General features: G+C 40.8%; 1 protein-coding gene across 1 annotated transcript in view; it reads right to left on the bottom strand.

Moving 5' to 3' along the window:
- The window catches only part of LOC122806334 (ligand-dependent nuclear receptor-interacting factor 1-like), a gene marked incomplete at its 3' end in the record, with an annotated part of 35989 nt that extends 17435 nt beyond the window's left edge, over positions 1–18554 (bottom strand). The window contains 1 exon segment of the mRNA XM_044076659.1: positions 18480–18554.
- Positions 18555–22868: the final 4314 nt, after the last annotated feature.

The following is a 22868-nucleotide window of genomic DNA, read 5'->3' on the forward strand; positions in this document are numbered from 1 at the left end:
TGAGATAATGTGTGTGTGCTGCATGCAAGTCTCCCCTTATGTACCTCTGTACACACTTTCCCTTGCTATACATTTATGCCCCACCCCATGTACTTCAAGGCATGTTCTTAAGCTATGCTGTGCTGCTAAATGACATTAGCAATTCAGCTAAAAATGTAGGTTCTACAACAATTAGCATCAAAAATAATCATAAGACACTATGTTTGACTTCAGCACCTCCACACCAAAATCACAAACATTATAAAGCAAATGATCTGTACAGACATTTATATAAAAACATTCATAACTGCACAACCCTACTTCAAAGCAAATACAGTTTCAATATACTTGACAGTTTACAACCCAAACATCTCTTTAAACCTTAATGTATCAACCATTTGGTGAATACAAGGGTAGTCTAAAACAGGAAAAAAATTGTATAATTTTTAGATTTTGTAATCATACTTTTTATAGTTAAACTTCACTGTACAAAACACATTTTCATATCACCTCTGCAGTGCCGTCCTCATGCATGGTGCACTTCATCACAAACACCAGCTGCCCTATTTTCATTTATATGTTCACAACAAGCCTTCTTTCTTATCCTTTCAACTGGGCACACCCCAAAAGTGGAGTTTATATCTGAGAAATCCTACACTGTATACTACATTCATGTACGGTCCACAATAGCTGGTTGCTTAATTTCCTAACCTATCCTTACATGCTACTCCCCTCCAGTTTCCATTTGGGTTTACCTGCTCCTTGTACTACTTTCACTCTTGTAGGACATCACCTCCTTTCAATGTCTTTTCATTTCTCCCCGCCTTTCCTCATTCTAGTCATTATATCTCATTCTCCCAGTGTCCAAGAACCTCTTGACTAATTCTTGCTCCCATACTGTTTTTGTCCCCTTCCAGTTTTGGGTGATTACGGTAATCAACTTTAGTACTCAGCAATCTGACAATGTTCATTTTGTTTTCCACATGCTGTCTATGTCCTATATACTCCCATGGATGCTCTGCTTCCTTCTGAAATGTCTCCCCAAAGCATCTGGGCGTACTTCCAGACAACTTCTGCCCACCCACAGTCCCAGAACATGTGCATCACGCCTGCCTCTTCTTCCTGACACCTCCAGAATCTTATCATTCTTTCAGCCTACCTTTACCATTCTCACAAGGTTGAGGTTAGATACCCTCTATGAAGTATTCCCAGGCTTAAAATTCCTACATGTGCTTCACTGCCCAAATTGTCTTTGGCCAGTATCCCACAACCCCTTCTATCCTTCCACCCTTCTCCAATTCTCTTATTCTTGTCCATTCTTTCCCTTAATGCTTCATAGGATTCATTTGATCCTTTGCTTCCCTAACCTCTTCCATTTCCTACAGTCCATTCTGTATTCTTTTTCCAGGCCTTTCATGAGTAGTAAGTAGCTGCATCACTGGGTCTCTAGTATTGTGTGCTTCTGTATTAACTCCTGCATTATTTTAAATAATCCTTGCCATCTTTTTCTCTGCATAAGAAATTTTCCTCGAGCTATTTCTCTTCTTTTCCAGGTTTCTTCTTTTCTTTCCTTTCTCTGCTGCTTACCCATCCGTTCCCATAATTTAATTTAAATGTTGCTTTCAGCTCAGTTCTTTTAGTGCCATTTCTTTGATGTCCCTGTCCCATACAGACTTCATTTATCCTCCATCTGTTTCTAGCCACTCCCTAATGCTGCATTTCAGTGCATATGTTGTAATATGTGGGAGTCTCCAACTCCTTTTTTTAATCCTTCCCAATGTTTCCCTGCTCATTTTTTCCCCTCACCTTTATTGCCCTGATCCTCCATATTTTGCATTTGTTGCAGCTTTTTGCCCCATGGGTCTATTTGTATTTTGCAAAGTAGGTGAAGGATTATTGGTAGCACTCTCCTTCTTGCTGCCCCCAGCAATGTCCATGTCTTCACTCCACCCCCTCAATGTCTTCACCTTCCCAATTAGTTTGGGAGCATGGAGAGAGAGAGATTAAGGATTATTGGTAGCATTCTCCTCCTTGCTGCCCCCAGCAATGTCCAAGTCTTCACTCCACCCCCTCAACTTCCTCTAGGTCTTCACCTTCCCAATTATTTTGGGAGAGGGAGAGAGAGACCTAGTTACTTTGAGGAACTCTGCCTCTTATCTCACATAATCTCCCATTCTCCTTATCTTACTACCACGCTAAATCATACCAGACTTTCACTGCAAACTCTTGATCACAAGCATGAACAGGACTGCAGAGAGTGGGCATCCCTGCCTGGTCCCTAACCCTAGCCTTCTCTCTCCTCAGATACTCCATTGTCGAGTATTTCCCTTTCTGAATACTGGTATATGGCCTGTATCAAGTTAACTTTTCCCTAATCTAACTTTGCAGCAGTGTCTTCCACTGAATTTCCCACCTTACCACATCAAAGGCCTTTTGCAGGTCAAAAAGGCCAATGCCATATTTCCCTAATTTCTTTTTCTCCCTGTGCATACCTTCCCGCAGTCCCGCCAGTTATTTTTTTCTGCACTTCTCTTCATAAAGCCATTTTATTCTCCTTGCATTATTTTGGGCAGTACTTCATCAAGTCCTCCTGCAAGTACTTCTGCCAAAATCTAGACATCTACATTAAAATTAAAGAAAAGGAGGAGCTGGAAGTTCTAGGCCTTTCTCCTCCCCTTTTAGGCATCATGGTTATATCCTGGCGGACTTCATAGGTTTAGATATTTTGTCCCAGTCCTATTTTCTCTTTTTTCCTCCTCTAGGACCTTACACATTTTCTCCCCTACCCATTTGTAGAATCGTAGGGGGAACACATCCAGCCCTCCATTATTCCTCACCATCTCATATATGGCTTTCCTTATCTCATCCCTTGACACCTTCGCATTCAGCTGGTCTCCTTGCTGATCTTCCAGGATATATCCCTCAATCTTTACCCAGTTCCAGTCTGAAACTTCTGTTCCTTTCTGTTATTTATAAAGCTCACTGTAGTATTCCTTTAATCTTTCCTGGATTAGCTCATACTCATCTAAATATTCTCCAACCCCTTCGCTTACCCTCTGTGGCTCTCTGCTTACTGTGTCTTGTACTGCTTGTCTAGCATTTTCCCTTATGCTTCCCCACTATCCACCAGTAGTCCCCCAGTACCACTGTTGAATGTGCTGCAGAGTAAAACGTTTACTCTACCAATTCCATTGTTATTGCTTTTTCTCTGTCCAGAACTCCCCTTCTAGTTTCATTTCTTCCAGCTTCCTTCTGTACAACCTGTTTGCTCTCTAGCTCCTCAGGTCACCTTTCCTTTTTTCCTTCCACACGTTTACCATACAATGATCTTGATCCCAACCCCATCAGCATTCTTCCATTTTGCCCCTTTCATATTGTCCTGTATTTCCTGTTTTATTAGGCCTTGCAAAAGGTTTGCCCCCTCTCTCTCCTGTTTATAACTATCCTACCTCCACCACTTGCTCACGGTTTCCTGATACTACACAATTAACTTAAAACTCACTGCTGCATGATCCAACATGCATCTCTCCTGTATTTTGAGCTCTTCCACAAGTGTCTGTCTAACCTTCTTTTACCACAATGCTTATTGTGAATGTGTCCGTCTCATTTGGGGACCTTTCCCTCATATGAACAGCCATTCTCCCCATGTCATTCATTAATCTAGTTCTTGTATCATTTTGTTTTTTTGTTATATTCCCTCCTGCCACACAACTTGTCTTTTCTAGTTTCATGGTGACATTGTAGACCCCCTACAAATCTCTCAATTATATTTCTTCTGGGCTGTGCACAGTTATCCACATATTTCTTGTGACATCCTTCATTCCAGTTTGGTAAATACACATTTCCTGTTGTCTTGCATGCACCTTGCACTATTCCCTTCTAGGATGAGCCAGTTACCCAATTTTATCACTAGTTGGCTGATGCCCTCTTAACAAATGCAGTTGCTTCTAACATCCTTCCTGCACTGTTCACAGTCACTCACCTTTCAGTATCCATTTCATTCCACCTAATTTATTGCCACTTTCTGTGATCACTTTCAGTCCTCTACTCCTGAATTCTACCTCTTCACTTCTGCCATCCATCAAAAATGCTTCTACCCAGCTTATTTACTTCCGAGTAACCTGAATTATCAGATGCGACGTCCATCACCTAGCAGCTCTCTTTTGTCCATCTCTTTTTTCTGCCAAAATATCCCTTGGGAAGAGGCTTCTTGGTCTTCTGTCCCTTTGATCGCTCTTCCACTTGTTTCCCGTCCACCATCTTCTGGGTTAGTAAGTTTTCTCCTTTACTGGCATGTGACCCATTTATGTATTTCTTTGTCTTGTCTTCTTCCTAGTGGTGGTTTGAGTATCGTATACTGCAGTTATCACCTCTTCTACATACAAGGTTGCTCTCCAAATCCATGTCTCCCTTATTTCATTTTTAACAGCGAAGCACGTAATGGGTCTGGTTTCTAATACTGTCACATTCTGTACCCTTCTCTCTGTTTGACCCTTTCTTCTTAGTGATTCTTGATTTCTCGGTATTACAAGTCTTATGTGGCAGCTTCATTACAAAATTGCACCAGTTAACTGTTGCATGGTCTTTTGTTTTCCAATTATCCGCATGTTATTCCGCTGCAAGCAATTTAAGATCATCCATCTTTTTAGCCTTTTTATTATGTTTTAGTTCTTGTGTTTTGTGAATCTTGTCCTGCAGCTCTGCTTCAATTACTGCTTTATCTTCCTCCATATCTTGCAACTTCCCCTACATATCGTTTCAAGAAACGCTTATATTGCCTTCCTGTGATTTCCTTTTCAAAAATAATTCACAGTTGCTTCGCTATCTGTAGCTTTAAAGGCAGCCATCTGTTCCTGCTCATTCATCTTTCCTTCTATGTTATTTTCCCCCTGGAAATACTATTTTTACCCTAATTTCTGCAAGCCCTGTCTAGAGCTTTGAGCTTAGGCAGCGAACTTGGCCTGGCTCTCTAGCACCTTCTCCAGTTCAGACTGCATTCGATCACATTCTGCTTAAAATTAGAACTCTCTCATCTCTTTACAGAACTTAACTGCTGGAGTACAATATCGAAGCACCCATTGCAGTGACAGTCAGAACCTCCTCTGCCTTCCTGACTAGGCTATGTGGGCAGAGGCTCAGAATCAGTACAGATCTCTTGATCCTAGCAGAGCCAACAAAAAAAGCTATCAGTGTTAATTCTTCAGACTGACAGTCTGTGATGGCCAGTTTTGAGAAAAGTTTATGCATCTATCTCGTTAGATATGTGGGTGCTTAACTATGCTTCCCCACATATCAAGAGGCACTTAACAGATAAAATGAACCGAGCAGAGATGTTGCCGTATCAGTCCTTAAGATGAAATTTTGACCCAATCCTCAACAGCTTTGGGTATGAACAACCAACTGGTACAGTATTATGCCTGCTTTTAATAGTAACTATCAAGCAACCAGAAACTACAGTTATCCGGCATCTACCAACCCGTGCCGGTTAACCGACAGTTTATTGTATTTGTATTTTATAAATCCACTACACACATGTAGGCTATTGTTGTGAAACTCCCTTTATAGGCTCTCCAAATCTGATGGAGTGGCTATTTCTTCCTGGGACCAACAAGAAAGCCACTGAGAGAGCTACTAGGGCTGCCATGTCTGTCACAGCAGTTTTATAGTATATGTGGCAATGGCTGACAAGAGTTCTCAGAGGACACTAAGCCGAGGTATTTAGTATGTCATTTTTCTGTTCCACATAACCTCTTACCCAAAAGTTAAAACACATTTCAAAAATGTGTAAAAAGAAATAATGAGACCCTTATAAATGTAGGTGGAATGGGTTCAGCAGTTCAACCTCCACAACATACTAGAGCAAACACCATATATGACTTTGGCACTGCACATAGCATGCAGCAGCCTGAATAAGGACACATAAAATCACCCCTGGAAACTAGACTTTCCTTGGAAAAAGAGTAGCAGGAGTCTTGCTGCATTGCCTGACTATCATCTGGGAGTCAGTTTCAGGGGCACCTGTCATCTTGGGCCTCCTTCACAAAAGACAGAGCAGAACAGCAGCAGCCAGAAATCCCATTTATAGTCACTCCATCATGTCTTCTATATCCTTGCTTGACACGACATCCCATCACAAAAATAGGTTAGATAATTCCTGCTTTGCACTATTAAAAATTACTTATCCAAGAGATCCTATCAAATAAAGAAAGGGTTAGGATACAATTCCAGGTTCTTTAGTGACTTCTAAAACACATTTCTACACTTAAGTGGCCTACATATGGTCACTCCAAACCAAAATAGGCATTGGACCATCCTGATACCAGTTTACACATCATAAAATGTGAAACAGTCCAGAAGATGCTGCCAAGTAGAAGCCATTCACTTGTCATTGTAAAGGTCCTCAATTCAGTCCACCGCAATCCTCATGGTGTGCCAATTCATGTCTAAAGTTGAAGCACACCAGAAGATGGGGAGCCAGAATCTTACCACAGTCAGATGACTAGCTTGCGATTGCTCCATTTGTCTGGAATTGAATGATTCATGGCACCTCTGATCAGATTTTCCATTCCCCGCATAACAATGAATCTTGCAAAGTTCCAGTTAATACCTTTGCAGTTGCTAACCTCTAGAGGATGCTAACTGGATATTATCCAGTAAAGCAGGAGTGTCCAACCCGCGGCCCTCAGAGCTCTTCCAAATTTAAATTTAATTGAAATTGAACTTTATTTCCGTGTGTTTACACGTCCGCATATTTCTGCTGTTCTGCGCATGCGCCAAATTTCTTTTTTTCACGTTTTTTTCATAACAGCGTCTTTCAGCTGGTATGCGCATGCGCGAAAACACCGTTTGGTCGTTTTTTTCATTTGCGGTGAAGGAAGGAGATCATGTGAAGAAAGTGGATTTATTATTTACTGACTACTACAACATCTATTCTACAGCAGTAAAAGGTAAGCTAAGCTATATATTAGGGTGTCACGCAGCAAATTACTTGAGAGCCACATTAGCAAATAATCACTGATATACTAAAAGTAACAAGGTTTTCCAATACTGCAAATAAAATCACAGGGTGTGTCATGCAACATCTTCATAATGCAGTTTGGCAACAATATCTGTATGAATCAAATGGAATGTTCAGTAAGCCAAAAAAAATAAAGATATTATATAATTAAATATTCCACAGAGCTCTAACTTTGTTTGAACTTTGAATATATTAGCTACTGTTTTAATAAATCCCTTGAAATAACTAATTTTTGATCAACTTGTTAGCTACAGCTTTGATATATGCTATTATAGTTGACTGAAGGATGCTTAATATTGGACCTAGACTCAGAAATGACTACAGATGCTGGGTGGGGACCTGTCTGTGCTTGAAAGCAACTATACCAATTGTTTCTTCAGTTTAAAACAGTTACTAATGTGGCTCTGTAAATGTGTGTATTTGTGTGACATAAGATGGGCTACTTTTTTTTATCCAGTACATGGCTTGGAAGATGTAGCAGTTACTACTAATTTTTTTTTCTTGCAGTCAACATTAAGGTATGCGCAGAATTTCAGTATGGCTTATGTAGGTTCTGTTAACAGTGTGGTCATTATTTCTTTTAGCTCCTTCCCTCAAATCTCAAGAGGTGTGAACTGAAAGTCGCTAAACTTTGTTTAGTAGCAGCAATTTGCAGTACATTTGTGTGATTGTTAGAATTATCACTTTCCTTACAATTACAACATGGAGGCAAGTGTCAATTGAAGAATAGTAAATACAAAAATAAATAAGCTTTCATCTCTTTAATAGTATTTCTTTGGGAACCCTACTGGGTCTATTGAATATGATGAAATTCTGTTTGACTATTAAAGCTTATTCATTTATTTTCATTCATTCTTCACCTGGAACTTGTTCCTTTGTGTTGTGGTTTTTAAATGTTAGTTACATTTTTGTGTTTTCTTCTTTGTAATTAAATATCAGACACTTAAATAGGTGATTATTTTTGGAGGTAGGTGTAAGAAGACTTGCAATTTTATACATTTGTCAGAAATATCTTTGTCTGTCACTGTGTTGTCTCTTTTTTCAGCTTTGCCCAAGTCTAACATCAAAATGTGGCTGTCTTTTGGGGGTAGGGAGTGAAGAAGCATGCTGTGTGTATATGTATCTATATAGCAATCTCTCTCATATATATATATATATATATATATATATATATATATATATATATATATATATATATATATGTGTGTGTGTGTGTCTATGTATGTATGTATATATATATATATATATATATATATATATATATATATATGTATATATATATATACATAAAAGGAACCACTTGAAATGTAGGACTGTGGCAGTTTGTGTCTTTATCCCAGTCTAACACTACAGTGATGCACATAAGGTGGGCAACTGTTTGTGTGTGTGTGCATGTCGGGGGGGGGCAGGCAGTATTCCTAGATATGATGCATGTATTCTTGCAAGCATTTTATTAGTAACTGATGTTTTTTCAGACACTATTTTTCTTTCAAGTAAGAAATAAATTTTTAAGAGTGCATTTCTTTTCTTGATTATTTGTTTTGTGCAGACCATTATGGGATCAAAAGGTTGGAAAATGTCTGAAAATGCCCCTTGGTGCGTCTGTGACTCCCATGGCTTCTGGGGGCCTACTCCAAACCCCATCTTAATTTGATTTGTTCCACAGTAATTACAATGCCCATTTGGCTATTTAGGGTGTGTTGAAAGGAAGCAGGAAAAAGCACATTTGAAAAGTAATATTGTATGTCTTTCTGTTCTCATGTTGCAATATTCCAAACTCTTGGGTTATCCTCTGCTTGCTACCCAAACGGCTGGCCAGTTTATAGGAGCTTGTAGCCACTGCTAGGTACGTAGGACATCTGACATTGGCCTAGGGACCATGGGTCGTAAAAAGTGATATCTGCACGTATCTTTCCTCAGAACTTCACTGTTGCCAGTTAAATGTCAGCACTGCCTGCTGTCTTCGCCGTTGGATCTTCAAGATAAGTACCTCTTTCTAATTCCTTTTTGTTACTGCATGCATGTTTAGGTTACATGTCATCCAGGAAAGGAAAGTCCAGGTGCGGTGGTCAGATTCCCCCATAAGGATGCCCACAAACTCTGCCTTTTTTTGTCTAGGCCAGGGTCTACACATGACCATCTTACTCGCGCAATCTGACAAGCCTTCATACCTAAGACACACAGTCGTCTGCACACCTTGAATATTTAATAGAAGGGTCATCTGGTCAGTCCATCAGTCCACAGAACTGCCCAAAAAGGTGGCCAAAATTTCCAGGTCTGAAGTTGCTACTGCTGCCTCTCCTCCATCAGACGTCCCTCCTGTGGCCGCCGTTCACCTGGAGGAACGTTCGGAGTCTGCTGAAGCAGGTATAGCAGGTACCTCTTGGGAAGCCACAGAACCTAGGGCAGAATGAACATCCAGGGAGGCCTTGCAGATGTTGCCTGGTGACGACGAGGGGGAACCTTAGGCTGTTACGGCTACCCAGACAGGCCCTTACACTGCTTCCCAGCAAATGGAATCTAGGCCTTCCTTAGTCCCTTCACCCTCTCCTAGAGACTGAGAATTTTGAAAATTAGACAGAGAAAAGGTGCTCTGTCTCTGAGTGGTAGCCATGTGTGTTAGATTTAACTGTTTTTTTTAATAATTAGAATTAGATATTGAATTTTAGGGCAAATATTGTGCATTTATTAATTTATTTATTGTTCAAATTCACCTACAATACAGCCAGTGGGCCGACTTTGTATTAGTCCGCATAAACCTTGGGTCTTTTGCGGTGGGTTTTTTTTTTTTTTTGCTGTACAGTTTATGTGAGAGACCTTTTTTTTTTTTTGGTCCTCACTTGCCGTTTGCCCCCAGACCATTTCTGTTGACTCAATGCGGCCCTTGCAACTGAAAAGGTTGGACACCCCTGCATTAAAGGTTCATAGTTTAAAAAAGGTTCTCACTAGGCATGCAACTGGAGACAACTAAGAAGCTCAGTCACATCACCCAATACTGTTATGAGATGGACAGGTTCTTCATTATGTACAATTTTACCAATATATCTTGTAGGAAAAGTTATGATGACCCAACCCAGTCAAAAACATTTGCTTTAAAAAGTGAAATGAAGTACTGATTTACAAGAGCAGCCTAATTCCAGAACTGGAAGATATGTTAAACAGCATTTTTTTTTTAATTTTACAAGCATCAAATCCAGCACCCACCAGAGCTGCCAATGACTTATGCTATCCAAAAAAGGCAACACAAGAGTACAGCAGGGAGGAAATCCACACTATCTTCCTGGCAGAGGAGAGTATAGTACCTGTCAAGTCACTGACACCACACCATTTCTGGACATGACTGTTTCAAGAACAAATTCTTTTTACTGGCCATCAAATCTAAGATTATGAATTCTAAGACCTGGACCTGGTTCAGGCTACAATTCTTACCACACTTTTCAGCCACAAAACCAAGACCAAAACACTAAAGGTAGAGGAGTGTCCATATTCACCAAGAATATTCACACCTCCAGACTAGTTGCCCAACACAATGCATCTGAAATTCTCCAGGTGTAACTAACACTAGGTAAGACTGCAATCCAAATTGTAGCTTGCTACAGATCCCCCACCATACCCCAAGATTTTCACTACACCTTCCTAAACATACTGGAAAATATTAAGATACAACCAAACACCCTAATACTGGGTGATTTCAACTACCCTGCCATTAACTGGGAAAACTACTCGGTACCAACTCCTTTTCCCAACGGTTCTTGGAATTCATAAATTCCAATGCCCTGGATCAAATAATCCATTGTCCCACCAGGGGCTCCAATATCCTAGACCTGGTCATTACCAACATGGGAGATAGATGCTCCACACCAGTGGTCACTCCCCTCACACCAGTGGTCACCACCTCATTGGTCAGGTCTGACCATAAGCAAATCATCCCCGACATCCACATCCCACCCCCACCCCCCAGTTAAGGAAACCTCCTTAAAAAACTTCTCCAAAGCCAACTTCATGCTACTGAAGTCAGAAGTGACAAACTTCACAACACCCACGCAGACGGGATCTGGAAGTTCGACTCCAGAATCCTACACTAAAGCACAGTATGAGCACATCCACTCATGCATAAATCGTGCCATCCCAAATAGAACAAAGATGCTCTTCTCCAAAAAAAGGAAGCCAATCTGGTGGTCCCCTGCTATAAACCAACTATGCAACAGAAGGAAGAAACTGTTGCAGAAGAGAGGAAAATCCCAGGATGCAAAAAAAACTCCCTCACCAGCCTCAGTAAGAAGCTGAGATCCCTCATAAAATCCTCAAAAGCTAGTTACAAAAATAAAATTGCCAAAGATTCCAAAGACAACCACATGGCATTCTATAGTTATGTCAAGAATCTAAATGGCAATGCTCAGATCTGCTCTGAGCTACAACAGAATGGCATTAAATATACTGATCCCAAGGATATTGCCAATATCCTGGCAGATTTAGTGCCAACTTCACTCCACTCTCACCCCCTAAAGGGCCCATCTCAATACCAAAAGATTGCCAAATTCTGATAATCACAGCCACACAGGTAGAAACAGCACTCTCCAAAGCTAAGAATACAGCATCCATGAAACCAGATGACATCCCAGGCTGTGTACTACATGAACTGGCACCCCACTAAGTGTCATGTTTACTCATATCCTCACCTCAGGCTTCATGCCCACTGAGTGGCGCACAGCTACAGTTCTCCCGCTCCACAAGGGAGGATCCGCCTTGGATCCTGGAAACTACCATCCCATCAGTCTGACAAGCCTGATCTGCAAGGACATGGAACACATTATCATGGAACTTATAAACAAAGACATTGGCAACCTCTGACTTCTTCGAATCAGTCTCCAGAGCTGTGGATAAGGCAGTCCACACAGCCTATCTGGACCTCGCCAAGGCCTTCGACACCATCCCCCACTCTGGAATCATAGATAAACTTACTAAGCTGGGCATAAATCCCTATGTCACTCGATGGGTTGCCAACTGGTTTACTGACAGAACCCAGACTGTAAAAGTAGCCAACTCCAAATCCAGCTCCAGACAAGTGGAGTACCTCAGGGTTCAGTCCTGGGACCACTTTGTTTGGCATCTACTTCTCTGAAGTATAGGCCAACACTGAGGGACTCTGGCTAACAAAGTTTGCAGATGACTGCAAACTGGGAGCCATTATTGAATCCCCAAATGATGTGGATATTCTACAAAAGGTCCTTACAGAAACAGATGTCTGGTGCCAGAGCCATGGGCTCAAGCTTAATGCCAAGAACTGTATAGTTATCCCCCTTGGAAAAAACATGTACCCATGAACTCCCACATAGGTGGCAGGACATTAAACATCGAAAGTGTGATGAGAGACTTGGGGACACAAGTGGACAGTGGTCTCACTTTTGATAACCACATCGTCACAACAGTCAGGAAATCCTTCTATGTGGCACACCATCACCAAGGGCTGAGGTCACTGTCCCACTGTACTCATCCCTCATTAGACCCATTATAGAGTATAATGCCCCATTTGGTATGTACCTCACAAGACATCTGCAACAGCTGGAAAGGCCACAGAAATACCTCACTAAAAGAATCACAGGCCTAAAGCAGATGCCATATGCTGTCTAAAAAACTCCAGCTATACTCTGTGGCATATCGTCTACTCAGAGGCGATCTCTGCTTAACATACAAGGCCATGTCAAACCCTGAGCTGTTGGACATGCTCCACTTAAAAAAAAATCCCAATCCCTCAGAGCCACACGCTCCAGGGATTTAAACCTTATCACAATGAACAAAACATGCTGGAGGGATAGGTTCCTGTCCCAGAGACTCCCCATACATGTCAAGCAGAGCGCCTCATTGCCCTCTTCAAAAGGAACCTTAATGATTGGATGGGAGATAGGAAATTTACTCTGGGGATCATGTCAGTCTATTGTGGGGAAAAAATTTCCAGGGAATTGTTATGGCTAGGCTTGCATAGGCCTTAGGGCAGATAGCCTAGTACCAGCCAATGAACCAAGGCTTTTCCAGCTTTGCATCTGACTTCACATAAGATTCCAAAACTGACAGTACAACCTCAGTGGTCCTAGAACTTAGATACCACATTCTCATAAGTATTTTCAAAAATTTGCAGATATGAGATGATAATAATCCTGGATAATTTTACCTAGAGGAATCCCTGCCAGTGATCTTCTCCAGAGGCATCACTCACTATGGACACATCAAAGAGCAGGAGATCCAGCCCTCCTCTCAGACAGTCTGATGTGGGCCTTCCAATCCTCTTTTTTTGGCACTCCTGCTGTTAGAACTATTCCTTCCACAGAAACAAACATTAACCAGCCCATTCCTTTGTGCAGTCTTCAGTATTCCAGTCAGAGAATACCTATTCCATTCCATGAACATGCTTCAGCGGCACACATTTTACTCTCCCAGCTTACACTGCCTACATATCTATCTAGGCAGCTAACAATGTTGTCATATGAAGTAAGGGAAGTCTCTTTTGGCACCAACAATCTTGCAGTCTTGCACCACACTACAGCTGTAGCAACAGATGTCTATGCAGCATTTTCCTGGATTTCCAACAGAATCCCCACAAGACACAGTAAGGTGGATGGTACTATCCAGATCAGTTATCTTGAGCACATTCTCCAGGGATGTCTGCAAAGGAGGAGTTGCAAGGACTACATCCTAGGAGGTACGCCTTCTCTTAGCAGATATGAAAATGATTCCTTTAGCATAAAGTCAATGTTATAAGATTAGGTCCATCCTCCACAGCACACTTTCCATCCTTCCCTTGCTGTTAGCATAGCTGAGCTACAACTTTTCTTCTCCAGTACTATTAATGCATGTGCTCTTCAGTACATCTTCAATAATATCTAGATCAAAAAGGCACCACAGCAACACATTAAACACATTGCAGACTAACCATATCATGACGACAGTCTGAATAAAACAGAATCAAGAAAAGTGCAGACCTACACAAAGACATATAAAGGAAGGTTTAATAGGTAATATGTTCCAGCAAACACAGCTGTGAAAGAGGATGGTGTACCAAAGCCAAAAAGACAAGAGTTGAGAATAGGCAAAGTGCCTCTGGAGAAGGAGTTGAAGGGGATGGAAGGAATGATATAAGAGTTGCCATTTCATAGCTGCAGCCTATATTCAAGATGTACTTCAAGTGGTGTGAGATAGAGGAAGAAAGGTATTTGCAGTAGAGCATTTTAAAACTATTGCATCTGCAATACATAGAGATATAGAAGCAAAGGCACATAACCAAAGTTAACCCATCAGACAGTCATGCAGTAAGAAAACTTATACTACAACAGCTTATATCTGGATTACAACTGAAATTTGTTTACACCCACTCAATAACTCTATGTTGTCGTATATAGTCTACTCAAGAGGCAATCTCTGCTTAACATACAAGGCCATGTCAAACCCAGAGCTGTTGGAAATGCTACACTTAAAGAAATCTCAATCCCTCAGAGCCACACGCTCCAGGGATCTAAACCTTGTCATCACAATTAACAAAACATGCTGGACGGATTGGAGGGATAGGTTCCTGAACCAGAGACTCCCCAGACTCTGGAATAGATTGCCCATACATGTCACGCAGAGTGCCTCTTTGGCCCTCCTCAAAAGAAACCTTGAAAGGAAATTCATCCCGGGGATCACGTCAGTCACCATGCTAGATGGGGGTCCAGGGAAGTAAATAGTGTGGGAAGAAATAGCCAGGGAATTGTTATGGCTAGGCTTGTATAGGCCCTAGGGCTGATAGGAGGTTCATAAGTTGGTACTAGGCTAATTAATAACCAACACATTACACTGCAAGGCAATACAGAATTCAGAAGCAGTAAAGACAGTATAAACACTGAGTAGGCATAGGAGTAACTAGTGCCAGCTTAATGATCTCAGTAGAAGGTGTTGGCGCACTCCTGATGCACTTCTGCACTAGGTACTCTGGGCATGTGCAAACCCGCCAAGGAATATGCTAGCTATGGCCGGAAAAAAATCAGAGACATCCACAGTTTTGCAGCACTTCAACACATATTCTGGTCAATGTGAGGACATTAACAAGCATTCAAAAATGCATCTCTCTTCCTGAATTCCAAATATCTGGAAGAAACCATCTATCCAAACAACCCCCCCCCATATTTCCATATGGGGTCAGGGTGGCACCAACAGAGACAATCATCTACAGCCAAAGTTCACACCACCAATGGTTAGCCATACCACGATATTTCTTCCAAACCACTCACATACAGCCAATTTAGAGTGCCCAGTCCACCTAATGCATGTCTTTGAAGTGTGGGAAGAAACCAGAGCACCTGGAGAAATCCCATGAGAGTGCAGGGAGGACATGCAGACTTCAAACCAGAAGGCAGCCTAGTCAAGAACTGAACCGGAGAACCTCTTACTGCAAGGTGACTAAATTACAACTAGTATGATAAGACAAGACAAATATCATGGGAAGTAAAAAGTGGGGCCAAAAAAATATTAAAAGTTAGAAAATGCACCACAGAGAATCTTAAACCCTGTATCCCCAGGATACCTAGGGCCATGTATCATAAATATCTTAAACTTGAGGCATACATTCTAAATTTACAGTGCTCTGTAGCCCACATCTGTAATAAGTAATACAGGTGTCTCTTGTAGTAAACGCACAGTATTCTTGTTTTCCTATAATAACATTATGAATTAATTCAGAGTATGGGGAAGGGCTAGAGTTTATCCCATCAAGTAACACACACAAGGCAGGACCCACAGACACTAAGGTTACCATCTGTCCCCGTCATACATGGAAGCTCCTATTTGAAAGTTGCATCCCAGAAAAAAGCAAGAAAGTTGAAAAGAATACCTAGGATTTTATTTTGCTTTAGTAACACTAAGATGGATACGAAACGGCAGAACTCAAAATTATGTAAAAGTGAGCTTTTATTTTTGGCAACAAAGCAATGTCTAGTCCTTTGCTCTGGCTGCAAGTATGGTTTGTCCTTCAAAATTACATTTTTCCATAAGTGTTCCATGCTGGGCATCAAGCTATGGACACCAAAGGGTAATCATTATACAAAACTCTACCAGTATGCCTTTGGAAACTGGAATACGACAAAGACACTAATGAGCATGTGGACTCCATAAAGGTAATACACCATTCCAGAATATAAGCAGTGGTCCCATTCCAGAATATAAGCAGTGGTCCCATGTACTGTGTGGCAGCAACACTAACCACTTCTTAAACACATCATATCTATTATTAACTGATATCTTTGCATTGCTTATTACTTTGTATTTATAATCTGTTCACTGGAATGTCTAACTGGGCTAAGGCCATTTTACACGGGCCCAGACAGTAAACATGATTTCCAGTTAATGTACAACAGTAGGAAATCCCTGAATTATAACAGAGTTGTTACATATCTTACACTTTCTTTTGATGTAAGCAATATAAACTAAGACTGTAGGACAAAACACAGGAAAAAAAACAAGCAGTAAAGTAACCATCAAAATAAATTTCCCAGTCTAAATAGTCCGACTATTGTTTGGAGGTTGCAAAGAACATGGTTTCACAAACACCATGATTAAAGTTACATGCTAATGTCCCAAACAGGGGAGGGGGTTGGGCAAAATTGAAGTGTATTAACCCACCACCGAGTTCGCGCAGGTATGGCCGTGCCCGCCGTGATTGACACGCAATGCTAATGTAACAGTAAATCCATAGAATTAAAAACGAAGCATTTAATAAACACAAACACACGCTAATGACATTCGAGCCATCAGTCCCTTTCCATTAGATTAATACACAATAATAATTATTCGCCAGAATAATGGAAGAAAAGGTTCCGTAGACTAGCCTATCTACACAGTAAACAAATGGAAAATAGCTGCATATGACCAGACTTTTACCTTTCAGTCGTCTTTCTCCCCACAACTAGTTAATGTAGGTATGGCCAAAATTACCTGACTGGGTGGCCTGCTTCTATAGGTACCAGTTAAATGGCAACTGTAGTTAAAAATTGAAAACTGTGTGTACGTGTCTTTATTTATTTGCTTGCATTGGTGTCTTTGGCAATGGTAATATCATTGCATCACTCTTGAATAGTTACTACTAGTGTTATTTCAACTGAAGGTAACTAGATCGGTGCAGCCTTCCGTTTCTGGTACACAGTTATGGTGCCCACAATGTCATGCAGATTTTCATTTATAGGTAGTTACAGTGAAAGTGCTCGGGTTTATTACTTGCATTCAGAATATTTGGACTGGGTTTTCTGTAACTTTCCCCACAGCAGCACTCTTGTTTCTGTACTCTTACACGTACTCTTTTATAACTCTGGAAACTGTTCCTACTGATAAATGTATTTAAGTTTAAGAATTGGTTAGGTAAAGAGACCTGGCCTCATTCAGCATTTATCTTTCTGTTTCAGTAGTATCAGATCTTGGCATGTTAAGTACTCCTGTATAGTAAAAGTTGTGAATTTAAGTTGTAAATGCTTCCTGATGCGGTGTTAGAGGTTGCGGGTTTTTTTAGCCTAAGTTCACGAAATAAAGAAATAGGCACATGCTAAATGTATGTGTTTTCATGATCTTTGTGCAATTAACTTATGTTTCGCATACCGCATATATTACCTTGTGTTATGGTGGCATCTTTCAATCAAAATCCGTCAAAATGCTCGCAGGCGGGGTTTGGGCGGGGCTTGCTACTGCGCATCTTGTGGGTTAATACACTTCAATTTCACCGGGGGTTGGTCTAAAACAACAATAACATACAAATAGTTTACTAAATTACTAAACAAATGTTTAACATCTGCCAAATGTATGCCCAACATTTGTCCGCCGAGTCGCTGTGCCACACAAAACTCTAGTACATCTAGGTTTGTTGTGCGTTTCTCACTTCGCATTATTGTGCAACGCTCAAATTAAATGTCGCCAGTAATTCTGTTTACATACCCCGGTCACCATTTGAGATCCTTTACTACAAACGGATTAGCCTAAGCAGCAGCATTTTCCACCTGATCACTAAAATATAATACAGAACAACGCATTTCTATCGCAATACACACATTTTCACCAAAAGAGCCATCAAGTAATACTACTTTTTAAGGAGAGGTGCGGGTAAATTTAAATACACCTGTCCCACAACTGGTGTTGTATAAAACAGCAAGGGGACCGGAGACTGGGTCCTGAAGCACTGGCGGATTACATTTCTAATACAGTTACTGGAAAAATACACAGTACATTAAATGTCAAGTGTACAATGCGTGGGTGGGGCAGGTCTACACCACAGAAGAGCACTTTCCTTTCTATCCGCCTGTTCTCAGCCTACTCCTGACTTCCACGCCAAGCACCCACATTTGACATCTCCCAACCCAGAAAACTGATAAATAGATAAACATTTAGTAGGTATTCAAACTCCTACAACTAAGAAAATACCCCTTTAAGCAACACTCACACGAAATGCTAACAATAACCACCAGTAGGTCACCTTTGGCTTCAAAAGTGGTTTGTTTTGGGGTACTGCACACCTGCAGACTAATTAACGCGCGCTTTACCCGAAGTAATCCACTCACTGGCAGATATACTTCCTTTTAGGTGACAAGACAACACGGGGCCTAAGTGAGGTGATTAAACATCTCCTAAAAACACAAGGCAGAGGCACACTGATAAGATACTGAAACAGGTGTTTCCCCAAGTAATAACACCACAAAGGTTAACCTAGGGGTGTGTCGTTTAGCAAATCCCAATTTGTACTCACAAGTTCTTAGTACTACTCGTAGAACACCTATCGCTTTAAAAATGGTCACATCTCTCAAAGTGCCACAGACATACTCTATAAAAGTAAACAGCATTTTCAGTGTTTAAAAGTATTACAGATATTGCTTCTAAATTAACCTCATTACACCTGTTGGATGCATTCATTTAGACAGCTGTATAAGTAATATGACTGAAAAAAGCCAGATTAATGTGATGCTCACAAAAATGCAGTCAAGTTGAGTACAAAGGGTACGCCAAGCTACACCTTACTCTTACCTTCCAAAAATGCAGTACTTTGAACCTGCACTATCACTGGAGAACCTTCCAACTCGCTCAGTACGGTTTCGATTTCCAGTTCCTTTGCTATGCATTGCATTCATTTTCGTCACAGTTTACGTCTAAGAGGAACTTACGTGTAATGTTAATTGTGCAAGTTTTTTCACTAGGAGTCAGTATAATCTGCTTTGTAACCGTACACCGTACAAGATGAAAACACGATTATGAAATACGATCAGGTGAGAAGCATGCTTTGTTTCCAGTAAGCGTACCTTAACGCAAACACTGTCAACGATTCCGTGTATATACTGTAACAGAGTTCTCAGCCTTTTGTATCCAAAATGAGAAACACTAACCCTCATAATGTGGAACAAATGGACAAAATGTTGAACACTTACTAACGGTTAACTGACAACTTCAACTGGGAAAGTCATAGAATGGTTAAAAAATTCTTACACTGAATGTATGACAGACCCTTTCAATGTGGAACTTCCAGGAGCATGAACTTTGAGACCCCAAATGAGGTACCCTTGAGAAGTATGTATAACTAAAATGCTGTGATGATTTTTTCAGTCTAATCAGTAACATTCAGTAGTGGGAAATGTATTTTGTAACGAAATTAAGTCTAATCAGTTTTAACTAATTATATATAGTTCCTCTTTTAAAATGTAGCTACAGCACCTTTACTTGTAAAAAATATGCTCAAAAAGTGCTTTTATATATACAAGTTTCACATTCTTATTAATGCCGACAAAGTAACTGCTTTCCTCCATGTTTTCACACACAGTGACCTTACAATAGCAATGGATGCGCGACCCACTACCCAACATAACTGTGCCCGGGATTCATGAAGCTCGGCACAAGGACAGTTTTAGCCTTGCGCCAAGTGTCCTCCTTACAGATGGTGCAGCAGCACCATACAAATATATATAAGGGCGCGCTGTCGCACTCTCGACGTGCACAGGAAAAGCGTGCGAGTGCAGGGGGCATGTTTAAATGCTCTACGGAGGCTTAAACATGCCCCCACAGTTGCACAACCTACAATGTTTACTATTAGAGCCCACCTCTAATAGTAAGCAATTAATTCAATGTCTATGGATACTGAAATGTATACTAAGCATACAAGAGTGTCCACGAACGCTGAAATAAAATCAAAGTAGTAAATACACAAGCACGTAGTGGAATGTTGAGCCCTGTCCCTAGAACTATCACAATTAGATTCCCTGTGTCCCTATTTTACATTTGTATTGCTTCATTATTGAAAGTGTAAGTGATCTGCACCATGTTTGTGCATCACTGCCCTCTGCTTAGCGTAGCTTACACATCAAAATCATTCAAATAGAAAAAAACATGTGGGAATCAACATTAACATCAATAGTGTAGTGGTTAGAGCATCCACCTAATGAACAGGCATGCATGGTTTGAGTCCTACTATAGCATATATTATTTTCCATGTGGAATGTGTATATGAACATATGTATACATCTTTTTGCTGTATAACCTACATAATGACATGTAAATGTGAAATGGAGTACTACATGAAATGTTTAACTAATGTCATTTAATCAAAGTGGTAGTGTCATAATGAATAAGGCACTAGTAAGCAGGTGTAAGCACAAATAAGCAGTAGTAAACATATATAAGTACCAGTAATCAAGTCTAAGTGCGTTTGCACAGGAGTAAGTAGTGCCCACACACATTAAGCTTAGTAGAAGGTAACTGAATATAAGAAACTGTATTTGGAAGATAGCACAGCCTACCATCACGCAAACATGCACACACCCGCTCACAACTGCTTAAAAATGCTTTAATCACTCTGTATCCAATGGCCCTTGTTCTGGCCAGCAACAAAATAAATGGCCTCTGCACAGGTCAAACCCAGGACCCTGCACACCACAGCCAATGTGATTTACCACTAAGTCATGGCAGATATACATAAATCTGATGTTATCACAAACATATCGTCCAGCACAGTCATGCAACAGCATAGGAAATGTATATAATTATGTAGATGTATGTGCATGTGTATGTGCAGATATATAATACATATATATATATATATATATCTATGAAGAATGAACGTTGTGACAATAACGCATACAAAAAGAATGAGAAGGAAATCAACAGCAACTCCAGTATTATTTAGTGCTGTCATCTTATGTCATATCAAGCTGGGCAGGGGTGAGCAAAAAACTGCTACTTAAACTACAGGCAGGATACTACCAGTGGGAGTAACATTGTCGATCTGCTAAGTCTACTTTACAAACAATTACAGGGTAGTCCCTTGTAGGACTACCCAAAAATTGCTAGGTTGTGTGGACTTCTGACCATTACACAAGCAAGGGCAGGTATGTTCAAGGACCAAATGGTGGGAGAGCCTGATGATACATGGGTTGGGACAACATACGTGTAGGGTCCCTAACGCTGGGGAGAGGGCAATGTGTGGAGGTGTGTCATGGCTGTGATAGCAACCGGAGAATTGATGGTTTGCATGTATGTCAAACTTGGGTGGGGTAGAGGAACCATGGGTATGAAATTATGGATCCAGGAGTGTCAGGGTTGGATGGCCTGCTTCTAATTGTACTGCCTCGTGGAGGTCAGCGAGTTCGTTATAAGTATATATGCATACACACATGCATACATCTATCTGTAGAAGTACATTCCCTGTAACACATTCATTCCTTTTGCAGACATAAATAACATGAAAGCGCCCCTACAAACCTCGACAGTAGATAGAATAATAGGTTGTGCATAAGAGGGAAGGGACAAAGCTGCAAAAATGCAGAAGTGTGTACTTTGTCCGAAGTCAGTGCTGTTCTCAAAAAATAAAATGTGAGGACTTTCGCACTATGAAATAGTGGAATCATTCCTGTGATCTACCTGCTACGGCAATGCCAGTCACTAAACCGGACCTATTTGTAATATAATTTTGCCGAACTCGTACATTATTAGCTCTCGTGTAACGTGTGTGTTACCACATAGTCATAGTTATTAATTTATTGTAGTGTCTTGTTAATGGGAGTAACGATGTAATGAAGTATAGAGTCTAATCTTGAAATAAAGACGTGTCACAGGAGGGACAACCCAAAAATTGTGAATAGTGTCCTATTAGTCACTCATTTCACCAGTGTTTGTGGACTAAAAGGTTGGGATGTCTGAGGATATGTGGAGTAAGTCAACCCATGGGATGGGTCTACAGGAGTAGGGAGTGGCCAATGTGTAGTGGTGTGGATACACAGTGTATCCAACTGTAGAATGGATGACTGCTGTGTCAGTGAAGTGTTGGGGTGGGTGTTTGGGGAACTAGGATCAATGGGTATATGGGTATATATACAAATGAAGCAGCACAGCAATAGTGTAGTGGTTAGAGCATCCACCTATCAAACAGACATTCCCTTTTCGAATCCCACTGCAGCACATGCCATTTTCCATTGGTAATCTGTATATGAACATATTTTGACATCTGTCTGCTGTATAACCTGCATAATAACAATTAAAACTGAACTGGAGTGAAGTGTCAGTGTCATAATTAATAAGGCACTAGTAAGCAGGTTTAAGTCTAAATAAGCAGTAGTAAGCCTATATAAGCACCAGTAAGTGTGCTTAAGTGTGTTTGCACAGGGGTATGCATTGCCTACACAGATTAAGCAAAGTAGAAGCTAACTGAGTGTAAGAAACTGTAACCGGAGTTTAGCATTGCTTAGCTCCACGTAAACCCACGCATACCTGCTCACAACTGCTTTAAAGAGCCTTAATCGCTCTGTACCCAATGGCTCGTGTACTAGCCAGCAACAAAATAAACAGCCTCTGCAAAGCTAGAACTCAGGACCCTGTACATCACAGT

Source organism: Protopterus annectens, chromosome 7.part0, assembly GCF_019279795.1.
Source record: "Protopterus annectens isolate FY-2018-M chromosome 7.part0, PAN1.0, whole genome shotgun sequence".
Lineage (NCBI taxonomy): Eukaryota > Metazoa > Chordata > Ceratodontiformes > Protopteridae > Protopterus > Protopterus annectens.